Source organism: Lemur catta, chromosome 25 (assembly GCF_020740605.2).
Source record: "Lemur catta isolate mLemCat1 chromosome 25, mLemCat1.pri, whole genome shotgun sequence".
Classification (NCBI taxonomy): Eukaryota; Metazoa; Chordata; class Mammalia; order Primates; family Lemuridae; genus Lemur; species Lemur catta.
The window spans coordinates 6,232,178-6,240,068 of NC_059152.1; positions in this window are offsets into that span (position 1 = coordinate 6,232,178).

Here is a 7,891-nt window from a genome sequence, read left to right on the forward strand (position 1 = left end):
GGCAGAGCAGGGGGTGGTGATTCAGTGGGAAACAGGGAATGAGGCGGAAATGCTATTACACGCAGCAAGCCACATATCTGGTTTAAAATAAAACCTGCCTGAATCAGGTTTCCTTTTCGAACATGATAGTATCAAGAGTAATTGGATTATTTCAAATGTTATTTCTAGAGTTTCGTTTTAAAATAAAAATGATATTGGCCATTCCAAGCACAGACCGGATCCCATCTGTTTCCTACTCCAGTACGTTCTAGCCGTCTGGGCTCTGCCTGCCCAGAGAATGAGAGGGAGAGAAAGCAAACGGCTTGGGGTCTGGGGAGGATAGGCAAGGGGACCTGACCGTGACAGCGTGACCCAGTTCTTTGCCTTCTCAGTTGGGAAAGCTGTTGCTGGAGGAGAAAGAAAAAGTGAGAAAGGGAAGGAAGTTAACTTTTTCTTTTTCTTTTAGCATTTACCACATGTCAGGCTGCTAGGTGTTTTCCATCTGTTATCCTTTAATCCTTATAGACTTGGGAAGGTGTGCATTATTAATCCTCTTACAGAAATGAGGAAGCCCAGGGCTTCAGAAAGGTTAAGTAATTTACCTAAAACTGAACAGGACACGTCTTTCAAAAATCTAGTGTTTTCCCTTAATGTGACGAGTCAACTGTTCATCCACAGACAATGTTAATGGCAGGAGCAAAGTTATCCTGTTGCTAGATAGGACACATTTTTGCACTGTCATCGGAAGTGAGCTGCACTCCAGGCAACCCATGTGGAAAGGATAAGCAGACATGGTAGACTAAAGAAGAGTGAGACTTTCCCTTCCCTGGTCTCTATGTACGGATAATTCCTTTTAGGACTGAAGTCATGACTATTAAGCTTTTTAATAAATATTTCAAGTGGAAAAATCCTCATTGTGCTTATGAATTATAACTCTAATATTTGCTCATGTAGGGAAAGAAGAAGAGAGATAGATAGATAGAGAAAGGGAAACAGAGAGAGGGAGAGAGAAAGAAAAATGATAAAGAGACAGTAGAATACCTTGGTGGGACCACGCTACCCAGAAATGATCACTGTTCAAAATTTGTATGTAATTCTGTCAGGGTTTAGTGTGAAAAGTCGGTTCTTGGCACACCCATGGCTGAAGAATGACCAGACACCCCAAAGTTAGGCAAGCAGGAAAATGAGGTTTATTGAGGAGAGAAAGATAGGATTACAGGGCAAGAGCAAGATACGGGTGCATGTATCTTACAGAGCATGATACGTATGCCACAAATGATGACCGGACTCATTGTCACAGCAGCAAAAGAGAACAAAAAGAAGAGGCCAAAAAAAAAGGGACTGGTTATGGTCTGCATCTTGTTTTACAGTGTCTGGATTGGGATCTCCCTCGTGGTTCAGACGTCACCATGGAACCCCTTTGATTGGACAGTTGGGAGTTGCATTACTACACATGCGGGTTGTTCTAGGTCAATTTCTAGACTCTATGGTACCTATGCTGCTTGGCCTGTGGGCTAGAGAGTCCTCTGCATTCTTTTGCAGCTGGCCCGCTAAGTTATGATTGGCCAATTCATAAGGTGTTCTCTCCTCCCCAGGTATGGCAGTTGCTGGAGAGGTTAGGGTGGGGCAGGACCGAGATGGGGGCCTTCTTCCCAGGTAGGGCAATTGCACCAAAGCAACAGCACCCACTTTTGTCCCTAGGAGACCCAGAATCCCTCACTATCTACCTAACATTTCTATGCACTTTTTTCTAGGCAAATGTAGATATGTGTCTATGTATGTACACACACACACACACACACACACATATACACACATACAAATGTGATCTTTTCCTACAAGGACTTTTCTGCAATCTGCTTTTCTTTTTCATTTGACAATATAGTGTGTAAACATTTCATTATGCATACATCTACCAAATTCTCTGTAACGTCTTTACTGTATTCTGTCATTCAGAAATGGTTGCCAAACTTAAACAGCATTTCAAGGAAGCTAATAAAGAGTGCAACAGCATGCAAATTTGCAACTAGCCACATTGAGTATCTCTAGTACATTTGCTGTCTAGTGTCCATCTCTGCACCCTATAGCTAGTTGGCTCAAGAACCAGACACTTTCCGATAAAATTGTCCTGGAGTAGAAAAAATGAGAAACCTTAATTGAGCCATCAATTGTTGGAGTCATAACTAGACCGTTAGGTGCTCTTCAACCTTTCTTTTCGTTCCTCTCCTTCTTTGCACGCCCACCAAAGAGCCCGTGTAACTCCTGCTGTCTCTGCTCACCAACTCCCAGCATCGTGGGAGAGGAATTCTGTTGAGGGGCAACAAAGGTTTGGTAGGGAAAATGAATGGATCCAGGCATAGAAATTCTTTTAAATATTCTCTTTGGAATTTGAATGAGCCTGAGAGGCAGACATCACCTTGAAAAGGGTCTGTTCAGGTGTGCTTACATTACGGTTTTACAGGGAAGGGAAGAAAAAACTGTTGCTCTTCTTAGTGGGTCTGGATTTTAGGCAGATGAACTTCAACTTCATCCTGTGTTTTGGGAGAGTCAGTGGGGGGATGGGCGGGGGAAGACCAGAGAGACCTTGAGGCTTCTCCAGTTCAGCATGTCAAGGAGCCATATTTTGGGGTATCAGTTTCTGAGCCCCAACGATGTTTTCCTCCTAGAGTGCCATTTTATTTTGTAAAGACATAGTGCCTTAGTGTAACAAAACATCCCCAGTGGCAGGAATTTTTAGAAGAGTCCCTGTTTAGTGAGACAGGTCTTTCTCTTTGGGCACAGTGAGATGTTTTCCTGCCTCTCCCAAGGATATTGCTCTGAGGATCCCCAAAATGCCTTCTCTCCTTCCTTTATCCTTAGCACGACAGTGACACTTGGAAAGAGCCACGTCACACCACTCAGAGAGTTCTCTGTTTCCCAGAAAAGAAAAAAAAAAGAAATTCACGAAAAGGTTCGCAGGTACTAAACATAAGGGGGAAAAAACTTCAAGAAAACAAATTACAAAGAAAGTGTGGGTGGAGGACAGATGACTTACGGGTATCCCCTCCGCCCTTCCTGTCTCCTGTCCCTGCCCGGATCACCAGTGAGACGCCCGAGGTATGGGAGGGTTCCGCCACAAAAGCGACAAAAAGCGTGAGTGCCTGCAGATGTGGGCGTGTGCCTTTGAGAGAGAGACTGTTGGAGAAAGGCCGTGTGCTCAAAGGAGAGAGAATGTGTCCCCTGGGGCACGGAGCATCTGTAGGAAATTACAGACTTGAGGTCATCAGAGTGGGAAATTCAGTGTGGAAGAGACTCCAACAGAATGAGTGATAGTATGTGCACAAGACAGGGAACATGTGAGACAGTGAATAACAGGGACGGATATGTGTCCCCAAAAGGCACCATATGTGTGACTAAGTGTGTGTGTGAAAGCAGAGAGAAGGAAAATAAATAAAAGAAATGAGAGGAGAGAAAAAAAAAAATAGGGATGAGATTGAGATTCTTTCCAGCAAGAGGGGATTTATAAACGTGTGATGTCATTTTTGTGTAACCACATTGCATGTCAACCCATTGCCACCAACAAGAAATTCAATCTTCATCCAACATAACTCCTCTGGCTTATAAAGCAATAAGCAGAACTGGATGACAAGAGGGTTAACAATATCCCTTCATTTTAATGAGTTGAAGTAATTTAAATGATGTAGTCAGGAAAAGCATATTAAGGACAGAAATAAGAACTATTGCACAAAATATGTCTTCTTTTACTGTTTTGTTGAGATTTCTGTTTCATCAATTATAATGTTATGTTGTAATCCTCAATTGGCCACTTACTTCATTCGTCTATTTCCCAGTCCATGCTGGATTTCCCACATAATGTTTGATGCATAGTTTATAAGTATTTGCTGAAGGAACGTATTAATTAGTAAGTGAAATAGATTAGTCCTAAATTGAAAATTACAACTCCTGCCTCCAATCTGCAGGTGATAAAAGTTTCCCTCTGGACTCTTGTCATTCTCCAATGTTAAGCACATTGATAGCAAAAATCACGGTTATCACTGCCACAAATGAAACGCAATGATATACACGCTCAGTTTTCACTACAATAGTTTTGAATATCACTCTTGGAAAAACAAAGTATTAGAACTGGCTCATGACCACTTAGGTCCCAGGTTGTAGGGAAAAATCATTCTCTCTTGGGATCTGAATATAAAACTCTTTTTTTTTTTCGAAACAGGGTCTTACTATGTTGCCCAGGCTGGTCTTAAACTCCTGGGCTCAGGTGATCCTCTCACCTCAGCCTCCCAAGTAGCTGGGACGACAGGCTCAGCCACTGCACCTGGCCTAATGCTCATTTTGCATAAGAGGAACCTGTGGCTTAGAGCAGTGAAGTGACTTGCCCAGTGACCCAGTTAATATATTCAAAGGGACCTTCACTAAAACTTCCTAAATGAGAAAAATGCTTTTTATTCCAAATGGTGGCAAAATTTTTCATTTTTGCAGAAAACTCAGGAGAAAGCCTTCATTTCCCTGTCATGTATAATGTTAATGATATGAACAAAAACTGAGGGAAAACATCTTAAAGACATTTTTCACTTTCCTTGAGCTGTAGAAGGTTTGAGCTATAGAAGAATTTCTCTATTCATAAAGGAAATGCATGTATCTGCAAGGAAACATTGTGATTAGACCATATTAGCCTCACCTCAAGTAAAACCCCAAACCCTTGACTGTGGGCATTCTGAGGGTGTGAGTTTCAGTTCACGCTTATGTTGGGTAAAGTCCACCCAGGACTGTCCCTGTTCCGGGCATGGGGATAGGAAACGGGTGCTATGGCTACAAGGTCATTGCTAATTTGCTGACGTTTGTTGCATCCGTATACTGGTATACTGCATGGGACATTTACGGGCATTTTAAAAAATGATTTGCATAATTCCAAATTCCATTCCTTGCTACATAATATTTTGGATCCTAAAACAACTTGGTACAGAGTTTGAATTTTGGAGTTCAAAAAAAAGCCCCAGTAACCTTATGCAACACATTAGACCTTCACTGACCAAAGAGCTCTTGAATCATTTCACGAAAACACAAAGGTTAGTGAAAATATGCACGACCCTTATGTCAGAGGACTGGGTCATTATGTGGCTGGCAGATTGTCTTACTTTAAGCTTCTCACAGGACTATGGACTAATCTCTCCACTGAATAATTGCCTCCAGTCCCTAACATGACAACTCATGCACCTAAAGGAAATTTAAAGGAAAAATAATACATTTTAATAAATATGTATCTTGCAAAGACCCCAGCCCTTTGGGGTCTCAAAATCCCCTGATTTTGCCTGTGATATTACCCAGTGGTGCTCGTGGCTCTAGAGAGAGCAGAGCCGGAGGTTTTCCTCATTCGGCCCTTTTACTCCCATTTACAGTTTAATCGCCTTTAAATTCACAGCAGTTTGAATCTCCCTCCTGGTCTCAGCTATAAAACGATTGTGCAGCACAGACTCTATTCTTAGACACAGTAGATAAAAACTCACTTCAAACTTAGAGGCTTCCAACCTCTCGACAATAGGACGCGTGATGTGCTCTTTTTCAAAACTTACAGAGGGGAAGGGAAGGCATCGCGATTATTCCCCAGTTTGCTTGAATTTTGTGCCAGGTGAAAGGAAGCTTAGTGAACCGGTGCCAGCAACTACATGAAATCTTTTGGTAATTCACCCAAGAGTGCCATCTTCCCATCTCACACACGCCCGTGTGCAAACACATACCTTTCCTTCCTGAAGATAATGATGTATTCCGCTCGCCTTATAAAAAGTACATGGGAATTTAGGAAAACGGGAGCACTTCCATAGAAAAGTGTGCATTTTTTAAAGATAGAAAATTGGATTTAAATATTCAGAAATGTGTGATAATATTACCCAGCCCTTGGAAACAACAAACCCGCAGGCCAGCATGCACTTGGGATAGGAGAGATTGCCACTCTGAAGGTGCACATACATGCTCGCAGGCTTTTCTTACGCCAGGCACATTCGTTGGGGAATTTTTAAAATGTGCTTCCAAAAGTAATTTCTGGAATCCTCTGGGAATCGTTTTGGCTTTCCTGTTGTTCAAGTGCATCCACATGGCTCCAACACCTCAGGCAAAATGTGAACTAACAACACGCTGGCATGGCCACACGGTCATGAGTTTGGAAGCAGTTTTCTTGTTTTGGTGGTGGGGCTAAAATGAGGGAAACGGGCCGTGGGCAGAGAGGAGGCAAGGCATTGGATGGGACAGTTGCCCACAGTCAGTAAAAAACTACACAGGGATAAGAATGGAGAATAGCTGGCTTTCTGTCACTTGCTACATATTTATATATCTGGAAGGGATGCTGTCTAATTCCCTCTCTCCAGGTTCTTGGGGATTCTGACAATGTGTCGTCCCAGACCTGCAAGGGGAAAAACAAAAACAAAAAACCGCAAAAACCTCTGGCCTTATTCCAAATCCATTGCATACTTTTCCCTTTTTTTTTTTTAAAAAAAAAAAAAAAAAAAAAGCATCCAAACACATTTTCCAGCAGGGACACTCCAAAGCAATTGCTGATTCATCGATCTATTCATTCAGCAACCAATTTATTGAGCACCTACTATGTGCCACACATCATGGTAGATGTTCAGGGAAATTCATAGAAATGAGATATGGCCCCTGCTCTCCGAAGTTGCTCATAGCTCGATAGGAAAGAAACATCAGTGAACAGATAATAACAACACAAAAAAGTGATAATAATATCAATAAAGACAGTGGGTAGCAATTATTAAAAATGTAACATATGCCAGGCAGAGTGCTAGATCGCATTTATCCATTGCATCATTCTTACAATACCCTATGACTTTGGTTATTATTTTGGTTTTACAGACATAGAAACTGAGGTTTGGAGAAGTTAAGCAACTTGCTGAAAGTCAGAGAGACAGTTAATTCTAGATCCAGGATTTGAACTCAAGTGTATCTGCCTCTGAGGGTTATGATTTTAACTGCTGTGTCAAAGGAAGCACAGAGAAAAGGGGGCTATTGACTCTCTGAATAGTGAACTGGATAGTGGAAATGAGAGAGAATTTGCCTGTAGAATCAGAGGAAGCTGGGGTGGGGTAAATGGTGTGACCCTCCTTCAGAGGAGCCACTTGGGGTGGCCCTTGTGGATGTCTGCTAGGTGTGGCTCAAGCTACACCATCCCCCCACTGCACCTTGACCTTAATCACTGCTGCTCTTCCCAGTCTGCATGACTTCCAGGACCACCATCCACTCCCACCATGTGCATCAAAGCGCTCTTTGGCCCCCTTTTCTCCTCCTTCCTCTATGCAAACTGTGGGATGGATCTTCCTTCTTTCCTCCCTTTTCCATTTCCACTATTCTGTTCACACAGCCCAGCCCTTTCTTAACTAGGAATCTAATGTACCATCTTTCCTCTAGGATTTCTTCTCTTATTCATTGAACAAACTTTCATGCAAGGTGCTGGAGAAGCAAAAATGGGATATAAGGTCATTGCCTAGAAGAGATCATAGTGCAGTCTGGAAGGCAGATGCACGCATCTAGGTGAAATCCCCACATCTACGCGTATACTTAACTGCAACACGAAATAAACTGACATAACAGTGATGTGAGCAAACCGCGCTGGGACAGACCGTAGAGGAGGAATCAACTCAATCTTCGATGACAGAAAGGGATTAACAGAGGAAATGATATTTGAATGGGGCCTTGTTGAAGGAGGAGGATTTAGACAGGTGAAAAATTGGAAGGAGGGCAAACCCGGGCTGAGCGAAGAGGATGAGGAAGGGGCGGAAGCCATGTGTGTACCTGCCGGAAAGGAGGTCAAACTGTCTGGAGGAGCCAGAGAACAGATGTGCGTGTGTGTGTGGTCAGGATGTGTCAGGAAAGAAGGCCGGCAGAGTAAATTAGGGTCACGTTGAGA